This window comes from Adiantum capillus-veneris, chromosome 24, assembly GCF_014529385.1.
Source record: "Adiantum capillus-veneris isolate H3 chromosome 24, ASM1452938v2, whole genome shotgun sequence".
NCBI classification, from domain to species: Eukaryota; Viridiplantae; Streptophyta; class Polypodiopsida; order Polypodiales; family Pteridaceae; genus Adiantum; species Adiantum capillus-veneris.
This window is the reverse complement of record NC_140954.1, coordinates 112,926,334-112,942,278: the sequence shown is the minus strand read 5'-3', so window position 1 is coordinate 112,942,278 and position 15,945 is coordinate 112,926,334. Positions and strand designations below refer to the sequence as shown.

At 46.5% G+C, this 15,945-nt stretch overlaps 1 pseudogene; it reads right to left on the bottom strand.

Moving 5' to 3' along the window:
• Positions 1-14,706, bottom strand: part of LOC147426971 (uncharacterized) — a 43,092-nt pseudogene extending 28,386 nt beyond the window's left edge.
• Positions 14,707-15,945: the final 1,239 nt, after the last annotated feature.

Sequence of the window (15,945 nt, the reverse complement as noted above, 5' to 3'; positions counted from 1 at the left end):
TTCTGTTGTTCTGGCTGTGTAAGTTTCTCCTATGAGCGAAGCTTCTGCTCCAATTTGTGATTGTATCTGGTATCTTTTACCCATATTGTGTGAGCTATTTGCCCCATTGGTGTTGGCCCAAGCTCAATTGTATCTAAACATTAGAAATTCTCCTCTTTTGAGCTGAGTTTTTTGGGTGTGTGTGTGTGTGTGTTTGTGTGGAGTGGGCAAGTGGATAGTCTCTCTCCTCTCACTTTAGAGGTGTGTTCCCTGTCTCGGCCAGGTGTGTTGTGTAAGCCGAGTGGTGCCCCATAGTTTGTGTGTGTATCTTCCCAAGAGTGTGTGTCGGGTCGTTATAGAGGCGTTCTATGTGTTTCCATCCCGCTCACACTATTTATGAAAGCCGTTACATGGGGACGACAACGTCATTGACCATCAGGTTTTGGCCGATTACATTGAACCTCCTACGTTACAGCATGAACATGAATGTGTTATGGATTATCATGAGTTGCGTACACGCCATCATGTACGACAACAAGCCTTAATCAAGTGGAAAGATTGACCAGAAGAAGATGCCACTTGGGAAAACATTAGTGTTCTTAATAAGAAGTTTCCCACTTTTGTTTTCGAGGACAAAAACTCTTCTTTAAGGGGGGAGTAATGTCAGGACACGGGTCCTGTACCCTAAGAACTGGGCTAGGCAAGGACTACAGCCAAGGGCCAGGCTAGGCAGTGTGGACAGGGGATCCCTCTAGGGCAAGGGGTTAGGAGCCCACCTATAAAGGGAGGTTGGGAGGAGGATCCAGTGGAGCCTAGTTGCCTAGTTTCTCACACTTAAGCTTCTTAGCCTCTTGTGGGCGTGGAGAGGTAGATTGTCTCTTATTCCTCTTGGAACGTGTGGGAGATCTACCTTGCCATTGGCTCTTAGCCACATTGCTCTTAGCAAAAGTATTCTTAGAGTAAGGAACATTTCCTTTCCTCTCTTGGTCATCATCATATCTTTGGGCATGACTCATGACTTCTTCCAAAGTTTATGGATGTTGGGTCTTGACATGAAGACGATAGTCTTTGTCAAGACCCCTATTAAAACCCGTATCTTTTGGAAATCATCTAGACCTTCTAGTTTTAATATGATTTACCGATACTTCGAAAGGTACTGTGTGAAAGAGAGGCCAGACATGCGGCATGCATCCCATGCTAACCAATTCTTATCTTCTTCATTGGAGTCCAAAAACTCTTTGGAGAAAGAAGCTTGAAACACAGCCCAAGACGGAGGACGAACATCTATTGGAAATGTCATTCACCACTTATAGGCCTTGCCTTTAAGAGATAGACTTGTTTCCACAGCCGTCTTTATATCCGGGGTATGTCTCAATCTATGAATATCACTCCATTTGTGTAAGAACGTATTGACCGCATCCTTGTTGCAATCATGATCTTCCCCGTGAAACTCAGGAATGGTGATATTCTTAAGTAATACATTGCTACCTTCTGCATATTCTGCAGCACTTGTCTCTTGGACTCCTTGAGTCATGCGAGCTTGGTTCCCTTGAACCGTGCCACTTGTGGCTCCTTGAGTCGTCTGTGAATTCATAAATTTCACAAGTAGCTCCGTAAGATTGGTAACATTTGCATGAGTGCAGAGAGGTTGCTTTCAAGTACGCTTTGGCGATGTTCCAAAGTCTTGAAAGAAGCCATATCTACAAGTCCATGATCTCCTAGATCATCATCATCATGCATATTAGTGTCAGTAGCACCCATGGTGCCTTGATTTTAATCTACGTGCTCAAAATCAAAAGTATGTGTAAGTGGGATATCCTCATTGGCCATGGTAAACACACACTAATGTAAAGAGAGAAAAAGTTTCAACTTGTACCTTGTGAAATTGAAGTCTTTGTGTTTTATATGCTACGCAATTTGTGTTGCATGCGAATCTCGCTTTGCGGGAATTGTAGCGCTTCACGTGTCGTTCGTTATAAGAACACCTTTGTTGTCTCTTCACAAAAACTCATCGTTTTTGTGAAGGCTTTTGCTCACTTTGAAGCTACCTCCTTGAGGAAAAAAAGAACTTTTGGAGGAAAACTTGCCTTCTTCCATGAAGTGAAAAGGAAGGGTGAAACTACTTCCTTGAAGTTTGAAGCTTTCCCTTTTCTTCTAACTTTCCTTTCAACACAAGTATGCTATCTTTCTTTATTATACACAACAAGGGTCAATAGCTTGACGGTAAAGTGTTGGCCTCTTGCCCTCATGGGGTGGGTTCAACCCTCCTTTATGCAAGGGTTAAGCGGGCATTCCTACGCATGCAGCCAATGGTGCCAAGGGAAGCCTCGGTGCCATCAAGTTTTCGGTCGAGTTTGCCTTGGTCGCCCGCCTTAGTCGCCCATTCTAGAGGGCGTAGGTGGGGCGTCTGCGGTTGGCTGTCGTTATCTGTCTGTGCGTGTTTCGCACAGGAAATTGTACCTGTCTTCTTTTTGCTGCACAATAGAGACGTCACTATCTGTGGAACGTAGGAGATAAGCAGCGCGTCAAACGTGCAACCTGCTTCTCGTCTCCTCCCAAAAATAGCTCGGATACCAGTGAAAGGGCGATGGTAATGCGTGTGCTAGTCTCCACCCAGCTATGCTATCTTATAGACTCCCCCTAGCGTACACACTGTTCAGTCATGTCGGTGGCCTTGCCCATAAGACCCCTGTCCTTACAGACAGGTACCAAGGTCTTGGGCAGCCAAACAATAGCGGGAATGTATATCCAAAGCGGTTCTTTAGGCCAAAAAAACGTCAAGATGAGCCCAGATGGGATACTAGGTGAAGGTGTTTGAAGTGTTGAGTCAGTGCTCTAAAAATTAGTGTTTGATGTGCTCTAGAAGTCGATCCAAACGGCTTGTCAAACGGAGCCCCGGTGCTCAAGATATTGCAGTTCAAAGTTAGAAGGTGTTGCAGATCCCCACCAGACAGGGCAGCTGGGGACAGGTGGCCCAGGAAGATGTCAATAGATACATTTGTAGAGCTCAAATTATGGATCATGCTTGCCTTCTCGGATTGCCAAGCGAAGCTCTAGGTAGCAAGTTATGATCAGTTGAAGATTTTTCAGAGGCCACGTTTGAAGATGCGCTATCTGGCATCTTTTTGGCTTGGCCAAGGTTCTTGATGATAGTATGCCTCATGTAGAGCTAGGAGGAATTGACAAAATCCCAATCGGAGCTCGGAGTGCGGAGTTATTGCAAGTCAAAGTCGGCAGTTGGCAATGAGAGCAAGGTGTCATATGATTTTTTTGGTTTTTTGCACGCATTGTTCGAAAGCACACCAAGACCGAAATGTGACAAGGTTCATATGGTTCAAAGCCAGCAAGGAGTTCTTCCCACTAAGCTCAACAGATTGATCATTAAGCATGTGAGCAGGGAGGTGTTACAGGTTAAAAGAGACCAAAAAAGTTGGCTATTGGAGAGTTTTCTAGTGAAGCATTTTCACGTGAAGGGACTCCTTGGAAACAATTCACGGGCAGCTGCCACGTTGTGAGCGATATGAAAGCACACTCAATGCCTCTATAATGACCCGACACACACTCTTGGGATGATACACACACACACTATGGGGCACCACTCGGCTTACACAACCCACCTGGCCTAGACAGGGAACACACCTATGGAGTGAGAGGAGAGAGACTACCCATTTACCCACTCCACACAGAGACACACACACACACACACCCAAAAATATCAGCTCAAAAGAGGATAATCTCTAATGTTTAGACACAATTGAGCTTGGGCCAACACCAATGGGGCAAGTAGCTCACACAATATAGGTAAAATATGCCAGATACAATCACAAATTGGAGAAGAAGCTTCGCTCATGGGAGAAACTTACACATCCAAAACAGCAGAAAAATTGTGAGAAATTTGGCAAAATGGACAGCTCCATCGTGTCCGGAACGGCCCAAAACCCCAGTCTACAATGTCAAAGTGCTCAAATCCGACCTCGGATGAGCAGTTTACGGCCAAAACAAGCTCCAAAAACCCCACAGTTGCGGCTGTTCCTCCTCTTCTCTCCACGTTTTTTCTGGTCTTCTCTCTGATTTTTCAGTTCCCACACTTAGCTTTATTACTTGGGCACCCTTGGCCTTTTAGATGACCTCAAACGGACCCCGAACAGGCCAAAAACTGACCTCGCAGTGCATAGTTGTCACCTTTTTGCATCATCCGCACGCCTGGCACTCAACTTTTTCCAATAATGCATCCCACCACCACGTGAAGTGGCCCCAAAAGATGGTCCTTATGATGACCTTTCTGCATAATTATCACAAGGAAACACCCACGTTGTGTCCGTACTCATCCACGTGCAAATATTGACCCCGTTTGGCCTCCTAACGCCACTAGATGCCATCTGACGCACCTGCTTACCTCATGTCGTCGGTCCGTGGAAAAAAGACTATGCGCTGCTGGAAAAAAATCTTCCTGTGGACACATGAACATTTATCTGGATTCTTTGAGTTAAATGAAAAGGAGTGAATTGAGGACCATTTTGATTATCCATTAAAGTCAATCATGAAGCTCCCAAGAAATCACACCTGTCTTATCCTCTGATTTTGCCAAAATTTCAGCAGCATGACAGCATAAATGGCTTAAAAGACCAAAAAACCAGCCATCATAACTTGGAAAAATTTTGGCAGAGTTTCCCCAGAAGTAGAGCAGTAAGAACCCAAAATATAGACTGTATATATGTATGCATAAACTGCCAACAATAGAACTCGAGCATCAAATAGGAATCACTAGTACATAGCCTATGGCGAGGTCACGAAAAGGGTGCTCCAGCTACCTGTATCACCAAAAGGATCTCCACATTTGAGAATCCCCCAGCTTAATATAACCTCACGCTATCGACCCTCTCACGAAGGTTAATGCAAATCGCGTATAGTCAAGTCTCAGAAATGACTATCTACCAGACCAAGTCTCAGCAATGGCTGGGACTGCCAAATAAAACTAAGTATGGCTCCACAAAGGCATACAATGGCAGTTTCCACAAGTAACGTACAATCCAGCAGACAATGCGCTCAAACAGGTGCCAAATGATGCATACCCACAACAACTGCAAGTGACACCACTCCTAGTATATCACTATACTCCACCTACCTGTACCTGTATGAATCACCTATACCTGTCCCTGTAACCTGTAACCTGTAATCTGTAATCTCGAAGCTTGAAGCTCGAAGCGAAAGCTACTCGAAGAAGATCCTCCGTGGGGGCGCCAAAAGAATGTGAGCGGGATGAAAACACACTCAACGGCTCTATAATGACCCGACACACACTCTTGGGATGATACACACACACACTATGGGGCACCACTCGGCTTACACAACCCACCTGGCCGACACAGGGAACACACCTATGGAGTGAGAGGAGAGAGACTAGCCATTTACCCACTCCACACAGAGACACACACACACACACCCAAAAATCTCATCTCAAAAGAGGATAATTTCTAATGTTTAGACACAATTGATCTTGGGCCAACACCAATGGGGAAAATAGCTCACACAATATAGGTAAAATATGCCAAATACAATCACAAATTGGAGAAGAAGCTTCGCTCATATGAGAAACTTACACAGCCAAAATAGCAAAAAAACTGTGAGGAATTTGGCAAAATGGATAGCGCCATCGCGTCCGGAACGGTCCAAAACCCCAGTCTACAATGTCAAAGTGCTCAAATCCGACCTCGGATGAGCAGTTTACGGCCAAAACAGGCTCCAAAAACCCCAAAAACATAGTTGCGGTTGTTCCTCCTTTTCTCTCCATGCTTTTTCTGGTCTTCTCTCTGTTTTTTCAGTTCCCACACTTAACTTTATTACTTGGGCACCCTTGGCCTTTTAGATGACCTCAAACGGACCCCGAACATACCAAAAACTGACCTCGCAGTGCATAGTTGTCACCTTTTTGCATCATCCGCACACCTAGCACTCAGCTTTTTCCAATAATGCATCCCGCCACCACGTGAAGCGGCCCCAAAAGATGGTCCTTACGATGACCTTTCTGCATAATTATCACAAGGAAATACCCACGTTGTGTCCATACTCATCCACGTGCAAATATTGACCCCGTTCGGCCTCCTAACGCCACTAGATGCCATCTGACGCACCTGCTTACCTCATGTCATCGGTCTGCGGCGGATAGCTTCCTCGAGAAGTTTTACGCGCTACCAACTCCTCATTATTATAGAAAAAACACACCGGTACTGGTAATAGTGAAAATCTATGCACTATGTACATGTTGTCCTACATGTACACATGTGGGCCCCACGTAACCACCTGGCTTGGGAAAATGGGCAATCCTTTATTTGATGCACCATGCATGTGTATATACATATGTGCAATTCCTTGCTCCAAAAAACTCCTAACAACGTGTCGGGTGGCATATCCCACATGGGGGGCTAGGTGACAAAGATGGAGCATATAAAGGCAAGAACGTGCACTCCCATAAGCATCGAATGGGAATGAAGGAGCTTGGAGCTCCGATGGCTATGGAGTTTGGTGACGGGGCCGCTTGCGGCTCTGCGCGGTGGCACACGAGGTGTTTTTGAGAGATGAAGGCGGCAGCGGCTCTGCGTAGTGGTGCACACTGGCAGAGGAGGTTGGTGCCCATTGATAACATGGTAGTACCCAAAACAGGTATGTTCCTACGACCGGCCCTTGGAGGCCCCGTTTTTTGGAAGCTAGAGGGTAGGCAATAGCGACCTCACTAATGCCCCCCTCCCCAGTGCATAATAAAGGAGCAGTCCCACGAGGGGTGTGTGTGTGTGTGTGTGTGTGTGTGTGTGTGTGTGTGTGTGTGTGTGTGTGTGTGTGTGTGTGTGTGTGTGTGTGTGTGTGTGTGTGTGTGTGTGTGTGTGTGTGTGTGTGTGAGAGAGAGAGAGAGAGAGAGAGAGAATAGGAGAGGGTGTGATCAAAGGGCGCCCGAGCCAGGGCAAGTGCAAAGGGCGGGCCCATTTCAAGGCCAGGCCAGCAAAGACCGACCAAGCAAAGGTAAGGGCAAGCAAAAGTAAAGAGCAAATAAGGAGAGAAAAATAGAGAGAGAGGAGGTTGGTGGGGAATAGGTCAAGGAAAGGGCCGGATGAAGGTGTACAAGGGGAAAATCAAAGAGGTAGTGGAAGGGGTGGCCTTTCCAAGGGGTGAAAAATAAAGGAGAAAAAAAGAAAAAATAAAAAAATACCAAGGGGCATTAGCAATGTCGCTAATGCACCCCCCTTATGTGCAAAAGAAAGAGAAAGAGAGCAGATGAAGCCAAAGGCAGCTACCTCCTCCCAAAGTTACCTAATGTGGATGCAAGGTCAGAGCCCACATGCCCAAATTGAAAGGGGCACCCCTATATAAACCATTTTTGAGCCTTTTTTCATGCTTTTTGCTACAGTAGGCTTCTTGCCAGAGCCTTGAGCCGGTGAGCCTACAGAGAGCCAAGATAGGGAGTGTGTGTGAGTTCTTGCGCGGTTGATGATAGGTAAAGCAGGGGGTTGGGCAACCCGCATGAACAAAGGCAGTAGGTAGCAGATGCCAGTTTATGTACATATGCTAGGTGTTTTTGTGGTGTGCAAAGAGTTTGTTTTGGGTGTACATTTTTTTAGTACAATAAGCCTATGTGTGGTTGAACATAAATGTTCAACAAGGGGGTGGGAAATAATGGTGCAGCCAAATTTGGTCGGAGCTAGAAAGTGTTCTATGCCAAGCAAAGGCTACAGGTAGGTGCAGTACAGAAGGCTAGGGCAAGTACCAAGGTCCTGGGCAGCCAAAGGGTAGCTGAAATGTATGTCTAAAGCGTTTCTTTAGGCCAAAAAAGCTTCAAGATGATCCCAGATGGGATAGAAGGTGAAGGTGTTCAAAGTGCTAAGTCAGTGCTCTAGAAAGTAGTGTTCCATGTGCTCTAGAAGCAGGTCCAGATGGCTCGTCAAACGGAGCCCTGGTGCTCAAGATATTGCAGTTCAAAGTTAGAAGGTGGTGCAGATCCCCGACAGACAGGGCAGCTGTCAGTGGATGTCAGTGGATAAATGTACAGAGCTCAAATTATGGAGCATGCGTGTCTTCTCGGATTGCCAATTGAGTTCTTGATAGCAAGTTATGATCAGTTGAAGATTTTTCGAGGGCAAGGATTGAGCCCACTTGCCCGCATCGGAGGATGCGCTATCTGGCATCTTTTTGGCCTCACCAAGGTTCTCGATGATAGTATGCCTCATGTGGAGCTAGGATAAATTGACAGAATCCCAATCCGAGCTCGAAGTGGGGAGTTATTGCAAGTCAAAGTCGGTAGGTGGCAATGAGAGTGGGGTGTCAAATGATTTTTGTGGTTTTTCGCACGCATTGTTCGAAAGCACACCAAGGCCGAAATTTGATGAGGTTCATGTGGTTCAGAGAAGGCAAGGAGTTCTTCCCACTGAGGTTAACAGACTGCTCATTGAGCATGTGAGCAGGGAGGTGTTACAGGTTAAAAGAGACCAAAAAACTTGGCTATTGGAGAGTTTTTTAGTGAAGCATTTTCACGTGAAGCGACTCCTTGGAAACAATTCATAGGCAGCTTCCACGTGTCGGTGGCAAATCCCACGTGGGAGGCTAGGTGATGAAGGTGGAGCGTATAAAGGCAGGATTGCGCACCTCCCATAAGCATCGAATGGGAATGAAGGATCTTGGAGCTCCGGTGGCTATGGAGATTGATGATGGGGCCGCTTGCGGCTCTGCACGGTGGCGCACGGGGTTTTTTTGAGAGATGAAGGCGGTGGTGAAGGCTCTGTGGAGTGGAGCAAGCTGGCAAAGGAGGCTCGTGCCCATTCATGACATAACAGTACCCAAAACGGGTTTGTTCCCATGGCCGGCCCTTGGAGGCCCCGTTTTGTGGAAGCTAGGAGGGAGGCAATAGCAACCTCGCTAATGCCCCCCTCCCCGGTGCATAATAAAGGAGAAGTCCCATGGGGGGCAAGAGAGAGAGAGAGAGAGAGAGAGAGAGAGACAGAGAGAGAGAGAGAGAGAGAGAGAGAGAGGGTGTGATCAAAGGGCACCCGAGCCCGGGCAAGTACAAAGGGCAGGCCCATTTCAAGGCCAGGCCAACAAAGACCGACCAATCAAAGGTAAGGGCAAGCAAAAGTAAAGAGAAAATGAGGAGAGAGAAATAGAGAGAGAGGAAGTTGGTGGGGAATAGGTCAAGGAAAGGGCCAGATGAAGGTGTACAAGGGAAAAATCAAAGAGGGAGTGGAAGGGGTGGCCTTCCAAGGGGTGAAAAATAAAAAAAATACCAAAGGGCATTAGCAACACCCCCCCTCAAGTACAAAAGAAAGAGAAAGAGAGAAGATGAAGCTAGAGGCGGCTGCCTCCTTCCAAAGTTAACCAAATGTGGATGCAAGGTGGACCAATCAGAGCCCAGATGCCCAAATTAAAAGGGGCACCCCTATATATCCATTTTTGAGCCTTTTTTCATGCTTTTTGTCAGAGTAGGCTTCTTGCCAGAGCCTTGAGCCGGTGAGCCTGCAGAGAGCCAAGATAGGGAGTGTGTGTGAGTTCTTGGATTGGCTTTTTTGTGCAGAGGTGTGTGCTTGCAAAGCCCCAAGTGCGTGTTTTCTTGCCCGGTGACCATGTGCGTGCACCGTTTGATGTAAATGAGTTGTAAAAAGTGTCTCTAAAGTGTTGAAAGACTCCATTGGATTTCTCTTGCTATCGTTTCCCCTTCCCCCCTTTTCTTTCTCCTGCTCTCGTGTTTCCCCTGGGTGCGAGCAGTGTGACGTTGTTTTGTGTGAGAGAGTGAGATTGAGTGGCTGTGTGTGTGTGTGTGTGTGTGTGTGTGTGTGTGTGTGTGTGTGTGTGTGTGTGTGTGTGTGTGTGTGTGTGTGTGTGTGTGTGTGTGTGTGTGTGTGTGTGTGTGTGTGTGTGTGTGTGTGTGTGTGTGTGTGTGTGTGTGTGTGTGTGTGTGTGTAAGGGTGGAGACAAATCGTGGCAGTAGGTGTGCGTTGTGTGGTGGATTTGTGGAGTGTGTGAACAGTGGAAATTGAGCAGGCAGTGGTCTACTAGTGTGAGAAGAATGTTTTTTAAGGTGTTTTCCGAGAGGATAGGGGCCACTTTGACTCTTTCATAGGGTATATGATACCTGCATCCAACAACTTATTAATCTCCTGCCAAAGGGCCTCCTTTTGGATTTCCCCTAGTCTTCTTAGCTTCTGTGCTTTAGGCCTATGTCCCTCCTTGAGAGAAATCTTGTGCTCTACCCCTCTTGCACCGTGCAAATGCTTGTATTCCATTACAAATAGGTTTGGATAGGATTCACACAGTTGAACATAACTCTCTTTCTCACCCTTGATCAAATCTTCACTTAACATGCTTGAAACCTCCTCTATGCTTAAGCCATGAGTTTGAGGCTGAATACCTTTTTCTTTAAAAGGGGAGTTGTCTATGGTGACTCCAAATAAATCTACATCTATCTTCAGCATGTCGTCCTTGCTCTCCTCTTCCTTTGTGCTAGTGTAGCCTTCATCATAGGCTGTCTTTGTCTCATACTTGTAGCTCGTCGTGTCGCCTTCATCCTTAGCTTCCATAGGACGAGAATTGCTCTCCTTGGTATTTAGATCAAGCACAATATGTCTCCACTTCTCTTTGTCAGGCAAGGTGAACACTTTACTCTCCCAATCCTGCTTAGCACATATTGCCAAAATCCATGGCCTACCCAAGATGATCGGATAAGCATTATCTCTTGCCTTCATCACAGATAACTCTATCAGGCACTCTATGCCCATCACTTTGACCTTCACATCCTGAGCCACACCTAGATACCTAGCTTTAGTATGGCCATCCTCATGTGCACATTTGATTTTGCTACTGCCTTGACTCCTGTCTCCTTCATGGCCACTTCCGTCATGACACAAACCTGCGCTCCACCGTCTATATAGGCATGTACCTGCATCTTCTTCTCTATAACAACATCCACAAGTGGAAGGACATCAGTGGGGCTACCTACCCTCAAATCCATATTCTGCATTGCTTGCAGATTCTCCTTAGCTCTCGACAGCCAAGTGTTAACACTTGTGGACCATTGCCTCCTCAATTTTGGATTTAAAGCTAACAAAACTGACCAAAAGTAATATTTTCTTTCTAATTTTGAACATCACTTACCAGGTTGTACTCGGGATAGCCACATCCTAATTGGAAATCCGCTTGCTTGATCTTGCGATGTCTCCTTCTTTTTCTAGGCTCAGGCTGCTCTCTGCCTTCGTACCCCTTCTCTTTGCCTTTGCGAGCTCTGGTTTCACGCTTTGTTTCTGTCTCTCTCAGCTGCTCTCCTATTGGCCAAAAATTCGATCTCTTGCTTATCCACCCTGATAATATTCACCCTTGGGACCTTGCCTCCGTTTGGCGGAGTTGGTTGCATAGGATTCTCCACCGCTTGTTCTCTTGGAACCATTGAACTGCCCTTTACCTTGACCTCTACCAAAGAGCGGGTAAATGCCTCCTCTCTCTCTTTGTGGCTGAGGACAATCGGGTGCATAGTGCCCCTCTTCTCCACAATTGTAGCACCTACCTGGCAGCGGCCTTGCCTTGCCCCTTGCTCCTCTCGGATGTCCTCTATCCATCATGCTGAGCCGCAACTCCTGCATTTGCTCAGACAAATCCTGCATTGTGCATACCCAATTTTGTGGCACAACAGCTATACCTCGGTTTCCATTATTTTCTTCATGCATAGACTCCCTCGGATTCTGTGGTTGAATGGGGGCCATCATCTCATAGCCCGCCGACACACCCTCCTCTATCTTCTTCTTTATCTTTTTTCTCTTTGACCATGCAATTGCTACCGCACCATTGTAATTTTTGGGCTTTTGAAATCAACCTTTTCTCTCACCTTAGGGTGCAAACACACCATGAATTTGTCTAGCTTGAAGTAATCCCCATTAGCCAATTGCATGGTTGCCACTAGTTCTACCCAACACTCTTCAAAATGACCCAAAAACAAATTGAACTCTTCACTTACATCTTGTTTAAGCGCCTTCAACTTCTCATCCCTCTCAACTGGGGACACCTCCTTGCAAAAGTCGTGAAGAAACCTTGCCCATAGAGCAAGCCACGCTTGTCTTGGCTCACCTTCCAAAGCTTCATACCAAACTTTAGCTTTTCCACGCATCACTAAAGGAAATATCTGCATTTTTCTATCCTCATTCTGCATACACAATGATAGCATATACACCTCAAAATCCGACATCCACTTGTCGGGGCTCTCCTAGCCTGTGAAAATCGGTCCATAGCTTCTTGCCTCCATGTCTTCCAACACAAAAACCAATTCTTGTCGATCAACTGGGAGCAATCAGTGTCCTCCTCCATGGAGGCCCCAGAAGATGAAGAGGGGGAATGGAGGAACACACCCAGCACAAACACAAGGGTCTCTCTATAGCTGAGGGTACCCAGAGCACCCTTATCCTCTCAGAAAACACCTTCAAAAAACACTCTTTACACTAGCATACCACCACCTGCTCTTGTCCACTGCTCACACACTCCACAAGTCCACCACACAACGCACACCTACCGCCACAGTCTATCTCCACTCTTACACACGCACACAGCTGGTCAATCTCACTCTCTCACACAAAACACCGTCGGTCCGGGGGGCACACACATCCACACTGCCGGCACCAAGAGGAAACACAAAATTAGGAGAAAGAGAAGGGGGGAAGGGGAAACGACAGCAAAACGGGGCAATTGTGGCTTGATTACACTTTAAAAGGCATGTACAAAGGCTTGCAATGCCATCACCATGGCCATTTTCAAGAAAAATTACAAACGGATTGACAGGCACACTCCTCTACTAAAAAAATCCACTTTGCAGGCTCCAAACGGCACAAAAAAGCCCCCATTTTAGTTAAAAAATGGCTTTTATAGTGAGGGGTCTTCAACTTTGGAAACTGCTTCCTAATCGGCCCATCTGGCACCTTAATTTGGAAACTTTGGAAGGATGGATCCGCCTCATTTTTATCTGCTCTCTTTGCACTTGAGGGGGGGTGCACTAGCGATATCGCTAGTTCCCCCTGGCATCTTTTTATTTAATCTATTTATCCTTCATTTTCACCCTTAGCTTTGTACTACTCCTTTGACCATTTTTGTCCGGCTGTTGACTGCCTGCTTTGTCCACCCTTTGGGCTTCCTCTCTTTCCTTATTCTTTCTCTCTCCACATTCCTGAACTTGGTCCTGATCTACCCCGGCTATACCCTCTCTCTCTCTCTCTCTCTCTCTCTCTCTCTCTCTCTCTCTCTCTCTCTCTCTCTCTCTCTCTCTCTCTCTCTCTCTCTCTCTCTCTCTCTCTCTCTCTCTCTCTCTCTCTCTCTCTCTCTCTCTCTCTCTCTCTCTCTCTCTCTCTCTCTCTCTCACGGGATTGCCCCCTATCTGTGTACCGGGGAGGCACTAGCGATATCGCTAGTGCCCTCCTCCCTTGCCTTCAAAAAATGAGCCTTCAAGGGCCGCGTGTGAATGGGCCCCAGTTGGCGGGCGGCCACATCATCACCCCAACCACACAAGCACGCGCCACTAGCGCCTCCAACCTCTAAAAGCAACCGGCGTTACCGCCCTGCGCCACTAGGCCCGCGCTCACGCAACCCAACCAGATCCACCATAGCAAACGGGGGCTCCAAACTCCCCTTCTCCAACTCATACCTCAAATGGGCCACACGGCCTAGCTCATATACAGTGCATGCGCGAGCCTGCCCTGCGCCTATGGGATTTCACACGTAGCAGCCCGCAGGTACTCCCCCTTGGATAGCATCTAATGCTCCAAAAAAGCCTTTCAAAAAACTCCTCAAGGTGCCCTTTTTAAGCATTGCCATTCTTTGTATGATAGTTGGAGTTTCAAGCCGCCAAATTATGTCGAGACTCCATCGTGTCGAGCTTGGGCCGTGCAAATCTCACCATCTTTTGACTCCTTTAAGCTCGCTATTTGACGCTGCAAAAACCAAATAAATTATCTCCATTCACTCCACCACCAAATGCTCCCATCTTTTCGAGGCAGTAACTCGGTGCTCGAAAATCTGATCGATGAACCATGAATTCTTGCTGACTCCAAACAGAACGCTTTATCTGCTTGAACCCTGTTGAGGCCTAGAAAACGCCAGATGGCCCTATTTCCCATGTAGTCGACTTGGCCCATAACTGGCCCCCGAAAAAATCTCAATTGACCATAACTTGCTATCTAGAGCTTTGATTGGCAATCTGAGAAGATAGGCATGCTCCATAATTTGAGCTCTACACACCTGTCTGCTGACACCTGCCTGGGCCATCTGTCCCCAGCTGCCCTTTCTGTCACGGATCTACCAAACCTTCTAAATTTGAACTTCATTATCTTGCACATCGGGGGGCCGTTTGACGAGCCGTCTAGACCGGCTTCTAGAGCACATTGAACACTACGTTCGAGAGCACTAACTTGGCACTTCGGCCACCTTGATCCCTCATCCCATCTGGACCATCCTTTAGCTCTTTTGGCCTAAAAAACCACTTTCGACATACATTCCCGCTACCCTTTGGCTGCCCAGGACCTTGGTACCTGCCCTAGCCTTCTGTACTACACCTGGCTGTAGCCTTTGCCTAGCATAGATCACTTCCCAGCTTGGACCAACTTTGGCTACACCAACGTCTGTTGCAGAGGCCTCAACAGTATTCATTCCAACACTATCCTGGCCTTCAGCAACCTCCCTCTTCTCCATAGTAGTGTCCACCCCTTGGCTATCACTCATTGTGTACACATCTTGCCCCTTCACTTTCTCCTTCCTTCAAATAGATTCCAATTCCATGAGAACGTTTTGAACCAGTTCCATACTGACAAGGTCCTCCACATCCTTAATAGAAACCTTTTTTGGTCCAGGCCCACCATTCTTCACAACCATTGTGTCTGTTGCTTGCACATCCTAGCTTGCATGTGTCACATCTTCCTCATCTGCACAATCACAAATGACTCACTCAATAAACATTGTAATCCAAAAGTAGAAAGCCTCAACATATTGAAAACAGTGCCAAGTTACCCTTTACAGTATAATGCCCACTGGTATACACTTTTTCCACTACATGAATTACAATGTCACACCCCTCTTTCACACATGTGCCACTAGTGTGCACAAGTGCATTAAACTAGAGAGGGTGTTATCAATGCCTACACTCTAACATGAAGCTTCCCAAAACATACGCCACCTCTGAGATACTCCCCGCATGCAGCACATGTGCCAAACACATGGATTGTTTGGTCAATATCGACAATGGGTGGCCTGGGAAGAGCGTGAACCTCTTTCCTTGCTTCACGTCCTTGAGCATCCCATTCACAAATTGGCAATGGACCTGTCCCTCCTTACATGAGGCCTCTAGATTGTCATGCTATGTCTGTTACACAACAAAAGAAAAATAATCAATCTCACAGAACACGCCATGCGCCAGACATTGCACACAAAATATCAATCATTGCACCAGCAATACCCATGAAGATTTGGACTTTCTACCTAGATTCAAAACCACTAAGACTACCAAGTAAAGTACCAAGGAAGTAACTAGGCACTACTACAAAAAGTAGCTAGAGACAATACCAAAAATAGTAGAAGGAATGAGTTAAAAACCATCCAAGAGACTATGGAAAGGTACCAAGACTGAATGATTGGCACTATGCCAAGGAAGTAGCAAGGCAATCCAATCCTACAATGAGAAGGCCCAAGGCACTACCAAAACAAAGCAAAGGACCAAAACTACCTACAAAACCTTCCAAAAATTGTACCTAAGAGTCCAAGGGTACTGTATGCACCAAAGATAGCAAGAACATACAAAGGCAACCAAAGTTAAGTAGAAGTCATACCAAAACTAGCTAGGGTAGTGCTTATAAATACCAAGGAGACCATGGAAAGGTACCAAAGCCAATCTTGTAGTAGTCAATAGTGCCAAAGAGTATTGTATGCACCAAAGACCAAGGATGTTGATGTACAAGGGAAACCTTT